This window comes from Urocitellus parryii, chromosome 4, assembly GCF_045843805.1.
Source record: "Urocitellus parryii isolate mUroPar1 chromosome 4, mUroPar1.hap1, whole genome shotgun sequence".
NCBI lineage: Eukaryota > Metazoa > Chordata > Mammalia > Rodentia > Sciuridae > Urocitellus > Urocitellus parryii.
The window spans coordinates 7090183-7102361 of record NC_135534.1 but is presented as its reverse complement, the minus strand read 5'-3'; the positions used below and the strand labels follow the sequence as shown (position 1 = coordinate 7102361).

The 12179-nt window shown below is 42.4% G+C and overlaps 1 protein-coding gene and 1 pseudogene across 1 annotated transcript in view; one reads left to right on the top strand and one right to left on the bottom strand.

Moving 5' to 3' along the window:
• The window catches only part of Pacs1 (phosphofurin acidic cluster sorting protein 1), a 134688-nt gene that overhangs the window by 45741 nt on the left and 76768 nt on the right, over nucleotides 1-12179 (top strand). The window lies entirely within an intron of this gene.
• On the bottom strand, nucleotides 7717-9413 carry LOC113188228 (ubiquitin carboxyl-terminal hydrolase CYLD pseudogene; annotated as a pseudogene).

Genomic DNA, 12179 nt, shown 5'->3' with positions numbered 1-12179 from the left:
TCATCCTCTTTTGAAGATATTCTGGATTCAGAATGATTTTCCAGGATCAGAGATTTAAGTCACTTTAAATAGTTAAAAGTGATTGAAAGTATACATTAGTCCTATATTTTAGGAGAGTTTCCATGTGTGTCTTTTGCCTGACTCTTATGCTAATCAATATATAACTGGCTATGTGGGCAAAATGAGGTGGAAAACTAGGATAGTTTAGGTATCTAAGTAATAGATGAAAATTTCTGCTGCTCAAAATGTTTGGGCAGCTTTAATACTCATTTGAGGTGTTTGCTCTTTTCCTGTGGTCCACTTTGTGTGATAGTTTTTGTGTTTTCCAGGAGATTCTGTTCCTCATCTTGCTTTCTGTTTTCTGTCAGTAGTGGTCTCATAGTTGCACACCATTGCCACTGGTTAGAGGACAGGCAGGGGGTTGCCCTTGGAGAATGCTCCAGACCTGAGTGAGCTGGCCTGGTTGTGGCCTTTGCTTTTCCCTTGACTCCCAGTAGTCAGGTGTTTCCTTGCTCCGAAACATGCCTGGGTTTGTCATGGGAGATTCACAACTGCAGACCAGTGATCCCTGGACAGGTATATCCCAGTGGAACCAGAAAGCTGCGTCTTACTTTCTTTAATTGGAGCTGACTTAGAGGTAGATATTGAACTGAAAAGAACACATCAGTCATTGGAAAGCAGTTTCAATTACTGGTCTATCCATATTTAGAATTCTTTCAATCATTTCCACTGTATGTAACACTGAAATCCTTTGTGGTTGTCTGCTACAAAAATGAATCTTTGACCCAGTGACTTTAAATGCTTTTGACACCATTGGGAATTTTGAGAATTCTTAATTTAATTTGTGCTTGTCCTGGGAGGTGAGGAACAAGAGAGAAGCTATAGCCTTTAGGTGGAGGGGTATGCTGTTTGTGGGTGAACAGAGGGGGTGTGCTTCTAGAACTTCTGTTTACCAGGTAGTGATTATTAACATAATAAATACCATGTTTTAAATTTTATTTCTGGAGGCAGTAAAGAACCAGCCAAGCACAGAGATGAGTGGGAGGTAATTGGCACCCCAGGGCCCCAGAGCTGTTTGTGTAGCCCAGTCCCCAGGTGCCGAGTGCCTCATCAGAAGGAAGAGGAGCCCCGCTCCTGCTGCAAATGGCACTGACTTCCTTGGTGATAGTACAGGCACCTCTCCTCTTAATGGGCCTGTGGTGAGTAGAGATGGAAACCACTTTTCTCTCCTTCCCCATCCCAAAGGTCACAGGTTGTTTCTTTACCTTAACTGGTAAAGTGATTACTTGGCTCTTGTCAAGCAGGGACTTGTCCTGCCAGAGAACAGGAACGTCACCTCACCACACCCTTTGGTTCTGTCTGTGCAATGACAATAGCCCTTTTTCTCAAAGACTGTGTGTTCAGAGGCACATGCCTCCCCAAAGGAAAGGAGAGGCTATAGAGATGCACTTGGCTCAGCAAGTTTTCTGAATGGCTGGGGTTTTGAGTGCTGAGCCTTCCACTGGTCCACCCACTCCTCTTTCTCCTGCTGCTGCCGCCTCTGTTGTTCCCTGGTTGGTGCCTCGAGAAGGGCCTGGTCTGACTGCACCAAGGATGGAACAGGGCCTCTCCTCAGCAGGGAATGCTTCGTTCCTGCAAGTTGTCGTGTGCAGGGCATTTGTGGGAGGGGTGGAGTAGGAGTGTAAGACTGAGTTTCCTCTCTCAGTGAGCTAAAAATATGGTCGGGGAGCGATGACGAGCACAAAAAGATGAGAATGTCAGTGTATGTTCTACATATAACTTCACAAAAGTGACAGTGTAATATAATGAACAGAACCAGCAAAGTCCAGTTGTCCCTTTGTGTCTGTGGGAGATTGTGGGGTTGCTTTCAGGACCCCCCCAAATATCATAATCCCCAGATGCTCAATTACCTCATATAAAATGGTATAGTGTTTGCATATAGCCTGTGCACATTCTCCTGTATACTGCACCCCCCGCCCCCGCTGCCCCTGCTGACACACACACTGGGAAATGAACCCAGAGGCACTCTACCACCAAGCCATATCACCAGCCCTTTTTATTTATTTTTTAAATTTGAGTCAAGGTCTTGTTAAATTGCCTAGCTGACCTTGAACTTGCAATCCTCTTGCCTCAGAATTGAGTTGCTGAGATTATAGGCTTTGCCACCACACCTTGGTCAGATTTTTTTTTTTCCCAAATTAAAAAACAATTTCTTTCTTTTTTTTTTTTTTGGGGGATACTGAGGATTGAACCCAGGGATGCTTAACCACTGAGCCACATTCCCAGCCCTTTTTATTTTTTTCTTTTGAGACAGAGTATCAATAATTTGCTGGGGCTGGCCTTGAACTTGCAAACCTCCTGCCTCAGTCCCTCTGCCCCCGCCCCCAAGTCACTGGGATTTACAGGTGTGCACCATTGTGCCCAGTCTTCCAGATGTTTGCCTAGTCCCTAGGTGCCCAGTGCATCCAAGGGCAAAACCCTTGGATACAGAGAGCCAGCTGTGTTTCAGACAGTGATTTAGGGGTACTTGTCCTTTTGTAGGGATACCATCCTGCAGAATGAGTCTTTTAAACAGGGATTGGTGTCCCATTATACTTTTCTAGGTTAATTGGTCCTAATATAGCATAATAAATAGCTTTATTTTTAGTTAGTTGAGGAAAAAAATATAGTATTTTTCAAAAAGTGAGAAAGAAAAATAAATATGGGACAGCATACATGTCTCCTGATAGGTGTACACAGTACCACTGTAAAGTTGTCTTGCTGACTAAAATACATCCTGAGTTTATAGGGGATGCAAGGGACAAAGAGGCAATCAGCAAATTCCAAACCAAGGGATCCTTAACCCAGTTATTTTTAACAAATAAATCATAAGGGAAAGTCTCAAAGATAAAAAGAGACTTAAGAGGTGAATGAACCAGTAATCACATGTGGCTCTGGTGCAGAGAAAATGACGAAAGGAGCCTGCGGCCTTCTGGGATGCAGCTCATTAGCAAAGCACTTGCTGGGCCTGGGTTCCATCCCCAGGACTCACAAACAAAAGCAAACAAAAAGGGAGATGTCTTGACAGAAAAAAGATCAGTGGTTGCTTGGAGCAGGGCGAAGGAGCCACCTGGCTTCATAGGGCAGGATAGACATATCCATATCTTCACATGGTGGTGCATACGTTGAAATTCATCATACTGTTCATAAAATGGATGCCTTTCTTTCTTCCTTTCTCTTCCTCTCCCTTGGCCCTTTCTTTTTCTTTCTTCCCTGGGTATTAAACTGAAAGCCTTGTTCATGCTAGCTTTACCACTGAGCTACACCCCCAGCCCTGGTATGTTTTGTTGTATATAAATTATTCTGTAGTCAGATTGATTTAAAAATTGATTGAAAATCAGTAAAAAATTTTTCTTGTATCCACAGTGATGATTCAGTTATTCAAAGGCTTGATGCTACCTGACCCTGATTTGTGCTGTGTTTCCATTTATCTGATTTGGGATGCATCTCTGTTGCTTTCTCTACTTAACATGAACTTTTATCATTCGAACATCTGACTTTGCTGTAGTGTCTCTGATGTTTCCTTGTAGCCACAGAGCAGACTTGAATTTTATGATGTTTGTTCATGTGTCTGTCATCTGAAAGGACATGCATTTTGATGCTAGAAGAAGTGATGTGAGCCAGGCGTGGTGGTATGTGCCCATAATCCCAGTGGCCCAAGAGGCTGAGGCAGGAGGATCCTAAGTTCAAAGCCAGCCTCAGAGAGTTAGTGAGGTCATAAGCAATTCAGTGAGACCCTGTCTCTAAATAAAATTACAAGGGCTGGGAATATGACTCAGTGGTAAAGCACCCCTGGGTTCAATCCTTGGCACCCCCCGCCATAAAAAAGAAATGATATGAGCTGAGAATGCAGCTGGGTGGGAGAGAACTTGCCTAGTATGCATGAGGCCCTCCCTGGGTTCGATTCCCAGCACTGTAAGCAAACAAACAAAATGATGTGAGAAGGATTCATACCCATTTATAAAGACAATTTATTGAACATTCAATTTGCTGCATTATAATAGTCAAGATACACTTGAGTGGAAAGCAGTCCATTTGGATTCTTTTTCATCCAGTTTACCAACCAATCAACATTTATTGAATATATTCTTTACACCAGCCACTGTGTTGAGTTCAGGGCTTATGAGGATGAATATGATGCAGTGCAGATCCTACCTGTAAGCTTGTCACTCTATTGGGATGATAACTGTGCATACTTGTTATTTTAGCAGTGTGATAGATGGCATGGTACAGGTTGCTGCAAAATCCAGTGGTGGCCACATTTACACAGTGACGTTGTATTGTGACCCCTTCCTGCCTCATACCAGCCTTTCCTTGCCTGTCAAATCACATGAGTCATTGGCAAAGTGTCAAGACAGTTTGGCAAAGGTAGTTGGAGAAAAACCTTCCTTTTGTCCCTTTAAATTTGTTATTTTCCCTTTTAGATCTCTGTACTAGAGTTAAGATTTTGATATTCTTCAGTTCATAAAACGTTGAATTGCAAAGTCCCTCTCATTTAATTACTTTTCATTGTTATTTTCCCTTACCTCTCCCATTTCCACCCCATCCTCATCAGGATGGTTCTTCTGTGAAAGGAAGACAGCTGTCATTTCAGAGTTTGGGGATTGAATCTGGCTCTGGCACTTACTTTTGAGACTTTAAGATAGTCACTTATCTTGCCTGGGAGTGTTTTTCATTTATAGAATGGAGATAACAACACTGAATTGGTGTTTTGTAAGGAATCATTTAAAGTAACTTAGGAAGTCTCCCCTGAAACACAGCAGACCTCCAGCAGCAGCAGGGTTGCCTCCCTAAGCTTTGAAGCTTGTTGCCTCCCAAGCCGCATGTGTCTGAATTAAGAGCAGTATTTCTAACATAGGTTCTGTTTATTGGTTACATTATGTAAAATCAGCCAATATTATTGAAATTTCCCAGATGACTAGCCATTCCTTCTGCTGAGGGAGGTGAAGGCAGCCAGCAACGAGGAATGTCACAGTGGTAGTGAGATGCACTCTGTGGAATCCCAAAATGATGAGAGCAGTCTTAGCCCTTTCCTTTTTTCCCCCCCGATAAAGAAGAACATTAATTTACATTCTCAGTGGACTAAAGGAGGTTTTAAACTGTCACAATTAAAATTTTATTCTTTAAAAATTATCATATTGGGTGGGGTTGCAGCTCAGCGGTAGAACGCTCGCCTAGCATGTGCAAGACCCTGGGTTCAATCCTCAGCACCACATAAAAATAAATAAACAAATAAAATAAAGGTAATGTGTCCAACTACAATTGAAAAATATTTTAAAAAATCATATGATCAACGCACTTAACTTAAGCTTCTGGTATTAATAACCTCATTACACTTCTTAAAAAACCAACTCAGGGCTGGGGTTGTGGCTCAGTGGTAGAGTGCTTGCCTAGCAAGAATGAGGCACTTGGTTTGATCCTTAGCACCACGTAAAAATAAATAAAATGAAGATATTATATTCATCTACAACAACAAATTATTATATTTTTTTTTAGAATTTTTTTTTAATATTTATTTTTTAGTTCTCGGCGGACACAACATCTTTGTTGGTATGCTGAGGATCGAACCCGGGTCGCACGCATGCCAGGCAAGCGTGCTACCACTTGAGCCACATCCCCAGCCCAACAACAAATTATTTTTAAAAAATAAGCATACTTTCTGGAGTGCAAAATACTTCTTATTTTATACTTAGTAATGCAAAAGCACTTGGTTTGGAAATAGAAACTCTTTTTTGAAGGCCATCCCCACAAAGATGCCCACAGCCAGCAACAGACACTGGACAGAACCACCAGCACGAGAAAGACGTGACTGCAGTCTGTGCTTAGCCTTTACGCTTCTTGAGGTGACCCTGCTTACTGAACAGGCTGGTGGTTGGACTCTGGCAATGCACATGTCTGCATCACAGAGAGATTTTCGGGCATAGCCTTGGGTTCTCCTAGAGTCCAAGGAAGGTAGATCCTCTAGAGACATCTTCAACTGTGCTCCCACCTCCAGGCAGGGGTCACTTGGGAATGTTGAAGTCGTCTGACCACTATCCAGATCAGCCATGCTTCCAAGAAGAGCCAGGCAGAATCGTCCTCCCCATACTTTACTAAACCATCAAAGTGGCTTGCTTGTTCCTATGCAGACAGCAGCAAATGACTTCAGACAAGGAAGTCTCATTCCCAGGCAGGTATATTTTGAGGAAGCAACACTTGTTTATATTGGTGATTCAACTTCTTGGGATGAAGGTGGACTTGAGGTTTGTGGGTTTTACGTAACACTCATACATTGCAAGCCCTCTGCAGACCCTGCACTGCCTGGGAGTGTCTTCAAGTAAATCTGTTATATTTAATTCCAGAGAAGGAAACATTTTAAATATAGTTTAAAGTCTTTGCCAAATTGATGCATCTGGATAATCAAACATAATGGTGCCTCTGCAAATTTCAGGATACGGTTGATAAAAGACTATTCTAGCAACTGCTAGATTGAAGGAACTCCAATTTTCTCATTTTTTCCCATAAACAATGGGATAGAAGTAACAGTCGTCTACTTTTTGATCTCCCAATTTAATTTTTGATAATAGTTCCATCCTTAAGATAAAACAGGATATTTAAGAATTCTTCAGGATCTTTTCCTTCTAGGTAAATCCTGATACAGCCTCAACTTTTAAAAATATTTCTCTCAGTTTAGTAATTTTTGTGGCACACACATATCCATATATTTTCAGAAGATTAACAGTTTCTGTCCTCAGTAGCTCTTAAGTTTCACTATTGTATTCTACATCATTCTTTATTTGGGTCTAAGTAAATGTCTAGAGTAGAACCAAAAGCAGATAAGCAGAATAAGGGTGAGTCTAAGTAACAAGAATTGTAATGACCCTGGATACCTTTCTTATTTCCAATCATTATCTCTAAACCTTTTTTCATTTTTGGTGGAATATATTTTTTTTTCCTATCTCTCTCTCTTTTTTTTTTTTTTTTTTTTTTTTTTTGCTGTGAGCCCTGGAAATGTTCCAGATGATCACTTTTTTTTTTTAAAGAGAGAATTTTTTTAATATTTATTTTTTAGTTTTCGGCGGACACAACATCTTTGTTTTGTATGTGGTGCTAAGGATCGAACCCGGGCCGCACACATGCCAGGTGAGCGCACTACCGCTTGAGCCATATCCCCAGCCCGGAATATTTTCTTATACTCCTTCACTTAAGAAGCCTTCAAAGGCTAAAGAGTTATAGTGTTGGATCTGGTTGGAAACAGGCTATAGGGATGCAAACCTAGAGTCAGGCCTGCAGCTCTTAAGCTTAACCATTAGTGCCTTCTTCAGAGCATGGGCGAAATACTAAGTGCCCTAAAGGTTCCATCTACACAGCCTGCATATTCATCTTCCAGTTCCAGTCCAGCTGACCAGTCCAATGAGTTACCCCACAGAAGGGAGGATTGTCTTTAACTTTAGCCAGTAAGCCCACTTCTAGATCATGTGAGTTGCCAGAAGATATGGGCAAGGGCAGACTCTCTTGGACAGGTGCATTGTTTAGCTCTCCCATTGCAGACTGTGACCAGTGCTCCCATTGGCATTGGGTGTCTTTGTCAGGCTGAATGGTTGAAAGTGAAATCTGTTTTCATTGGGCTAGAAGTTTATGGAGTTGTGAGAGTGGGGAAGAATGTCTCAAGTCTGTTAGTGACTTGCAGGGTCGTCTTCAACCTGTAGCCTTTGGTTTATTATGTCTAATGAACTTTTATCCCCAACACTTCTTGACATAAAGGCAAATTTGGGAGGTCTCCTTTTCATTGTCATACTATCTGGGATGATATCGTTCATGTGCAAGAGAATTGTACTTTCCATGTTATGGTTAGTATGCGAGGTGACCCCCAAAAGATCACGTGTGAGACAATACAAGAAGGTTGAGAGGAGAAATGATTGGGTTGTGAGAGTCTTGACCCCATCAGTGATTTAATCCCCAGTAACTGAAGTGGTAGGGTGTGGCTGAAGGAGATGGGAATTGGGGGATGGCTTTGGGTATATATTTGTATCTGTTGAGTGAAGTCTTTCTCTCTGCTTCTTGGTCACTATGATATGAGCTGCTTCCCTCTGCCACATGCTCTGCCATGATGTTCAGCCTCATCTTAAGCCTTGAGAAATGGAGCCAGCCTTCTATAGATTAAGATCTCTATGAGCCCTCAAATAAACTCTTTCTCCTCTATAATTGTGCTGGTCAAGACCTTTAGTCATAGCAAAGAAAAAGCTGACTAAAACACCATACTTGCAAAACTGCAAAGCTGCACTCCGTCTCATTCTCCATCCCAGTTGCCAATAAGGTTATCCAAGTCCTAAGCTCTCTTTTCCTGGCAAAACATCACAGAATATGATTTTTCCAGATTCTATAGTTCTCCAACCTTTAAAGAACCTCTGGAGTTTGTTTCCCAAAGGGGAGGAAGTTCAACCTGCATGGTGTCCACTGGGCCATTGTCATCCTCCTCTATGATTTCTAGCTTGTCCAGTACAGCAAACACACCAGTCTTCCTCACGCTGAAAGAGCTGTTCCTTTCATACACCTCACCAATGAAACCTTGACCACGACCTCCTTCCAGCAGTTCTGCTACAAAGAGTGTTCCTCGCACTGCACTGTCTCCTGGCAAGGGTCCTCAGAAGCACATGACTCCCAGGAACTTCTCTTCCCCAGACCTCAGCTTCACTCACAGGGCAGCCCCATGTGACCTGGAGGCCTTGACTCAGTGGCTTCCATTCTTAAGCAGGCTGAGCCTCTCACCATTGGTAATTGCCAACAGTAACTCTGTGAATTTCTTGTTTATTTCTACAACAAAGAGAACTGCATGAGGTCACTCTAGACTTTTTAATCCCATCTGATTTTTCTTGTCTTTTGCAGAAGGAACCCTCAAGTGCCCCACAGAGCAGTCTTGGATATAACTATCCTAGGCTCCCCTTTGGTTTTTAAAGGAACTTCTGTGTCTGTCTGTCAGTGACACTGTGTTCTTCCAGTAGGACAATTAAAATTTTTCTTTGCTGAACTCATTGTGATAGTAACTTCAGAACATAAACTCAAAAACGAACCACTAGTAAGTTTGTTATAAAATCACAAAGAACAAATCATTGGCAGTCCCAAAGTGTGTTTTTACCAATTTGTTGTAAAGAGACAGCAAATCAAAATGCCTCTGATGTGTGTCCCCTGCTCAGTTGACCCTGCTACTTCAGTTTTCACCCTTGAACTTTTCTTCCCTTCTTCCCCTTTCCTCTGCATGTCCCTTGGCTTCCCTGTCTCCTGCTCCTTGGCTTTGCTAGTAGTATCTGGAGGCATCGCTGTTGACTGACACTAGGGCCAAGGATCTTGCTAATAACCCTGATGGTGTTCATCAAACAGCCCATAGGCTCATGCATATTGTCTCTGTAAACTTGGGAGATTCAGCAGAGCTTTCACTGCACATCTATTACTTAGAAAAATGTTTAACAGAAAAAAACTGGATCAGCAGGAGAGTGGATACTTGTCCTGGTTAAGTGCAACAATGAGCCAGTGGTTTAATTAACTTCCTTGTTATTCAGGTGCCTGCTTGTGCTCCATGATAATTCTCATTTCTCAGAGATACACACATACACACACACACACACACACACACACACATGGCTTTAATGTGATCATAAAACATTTATTCCTGAGGTGTACACCGAATCATCCATGCCATTGTCCCAGGTTTCTCCCTGCCCTGGCCTGAAATCCCTATTACTTTGATTATCTTTGTGTGTGGAGACACACTGGGCTGCTGCCTGGGACCTTGCTGATGTCCACTGAACTTCAACAGCAGGAACCCCAGCAGGGTTCCTTCAGCCTTGCCTTCCTTACTTCTGGATATCAAATGACACACTCTGTCATGCCATTTCTGATGGCAGAGGGTATGTGCTTGTTGTAGATTTTTTTCTCTGTTAACATGGCTTTAAAAGCATTTCTAGTGGTTTGTAGTTTGGTATTTTATTCCCAATTTGGAATTATTCTGTAAATATGGAAGTCCGGTGGGTATTTCTGCCCATACACTAGCTGAGATGTCCTGGCCAAGGGTGCCCTCAGATGGGCCACGTGGAACTTGGTCACAGTGTTGTCCTCACTATGAGGGATTCCCTCCCTCCCCAGCCTTTCCTCACTCTTGAGCTTTCTTGCTTTTACTTTCAGTAGCTGAGGCACTGGGGAATGTCCTTCTGTCCCCTCTTTGGATTTCTCATGTCCTCTGTTACCTCTATTGCTCCTCATTTCTCCTCCCCACTCATTTCTTTTCAGTATACTTTTTTTTGGGGAGAGGGGTTTGCCAGGGATTGAACTCAGGGGCACTTGACCACTGAGCCACATCCCCAGCCCTATTTTGTATTTTCTTTAGAGACAGCACCTCGCTGTTGCTGAGGCTGGCTTTGAACCCAGCCTCCCTCTTGCGTCAGCCTCCCAAGCCATTGGGATTACTGGCATGCGCCACCGCACTGGCTTCAGTTACTTTTGAGCTAAAAACTTACCCTAATCACAGCTAAGCAGCATTTAGCAGCATGTGCATATCCTCGAGAAAAGAGGCACTAGATAACCCAAAAAAGATAAAATGAGAGCTTCTGAAATATGCAGGTGTTCCCAGAATCTTTACAGTGTTGCTCACCTCCTCAGCCTTCTCCAACTAAATTTACTTTGTCTTAAGCTTTTTCCCTTTAAGTGATTAGAATTCCAGCATATTTTATATTTTATACTCAGAGAGCGTGTTGACTCTGAGTGCAGTTTGTGTTGACAGGTGGCAGGACCAGCCTCTCTCTCTGCTCCTTGGAGTTAAGGGTCTGCTGAACTGCCCACAGCTTAGCTTCTGGAATACATCCATTTGTAAGGTGAATTCTTATACTATTTATTTGTGCTTTTTAACTCATGATTGGACTGTAGTAAAAGCAACATAGGTAGGTAATCTCTCCTATCTGACTCATGTGGCTTTACAACAAAGAACCACATGAATGAGACCTCTTGCTTAGCCCTCCAGCCCTAGTTCATTCTTTCCAAACTGAGCTTTTACTTTCAGTAGCTGAGGCACTTAGGGGAAGAGTGTGGATGAAACAGTCTGCTCAGTAATTTTTCCCTCTTGGAATTGTGAACGAGTATCAAGAACACCAGTTGAGGAGGAAGGAGAGTTTTATTCTTGACCAAGAACAGGAAGATAAACTCCTAGATCACCTTCCCACTGCTTGGGGGTCAGGAGGTTATAGATATAAGGTAAAAGAAAGGAGAGGGAGGGATGGGCTAAGAAAGGGAAAGGATAGTCACATCTTTTATTATAATGAAGTCAGAGGTGGTCTGGCAGTCACTCTGGTGGCTGTCTTCAAGCCCACCTGAAGAAGATCTTCTGGCTTGTATACAACTTGTCCTCAAAGACAGGCAATATTGGGGCAGGGTGAAAATTCAGCTAGGCCACCCAGTTTGTACAAAACCAGGGTGGAGTAATGGTCTCTGAAAGTTGGCCATCTAGCCTTGGCCCAGTTCTCCCGTGCAGCAAGAACTCAGGATTTTTTAAAGGAGATCCAGTCCCAGCAGTGCATTCTCAACCTCTAGTGGCTAGACTCAGGTGCTGCACGAGGCTGGGAGAGGACTGCTCTCAGGGAGGGCCCTTCCAGTGTGTGTTTAAAAGCCTGGGAATGAGTGATCTGTACATGCCCCCCAAATCAAAAGATACAGAAAGATCCACAGTGAATTGTGTCCTCACCATCACTCCCAGGTCTGCTCAGATCCCATATTCCTCTCAACCCCACCTTGCCCAGTTATTGTACAGCTCTTGATTAATTCCTTGTGTATCTTCTCAGACATTTTTATGTATATTCAAGCAAGTATGAATATATTTGTATATAATTGTATAAATTATCTGTATTTTTACCTTTAAAAATTAATGTTAGCATACTATGGGTGTTGCTTTGTATCTTGATTTTTCTTTTGTTCATTCAGCAATTAATTCTTGGGGATCTTTCCACATATCAACATAAAGAACTTTCAGCAGCTTCAATAGGATCTTATTATATGGATCTACCATAGTTTAACTAGAAATTTATGTACTGTTGGACTTCAGATTGTTTCCAAACTCTTCCAATTATAGTGCTGCAAATAATATATTCATGTGTATATATTTTATGTGTACTATGCAT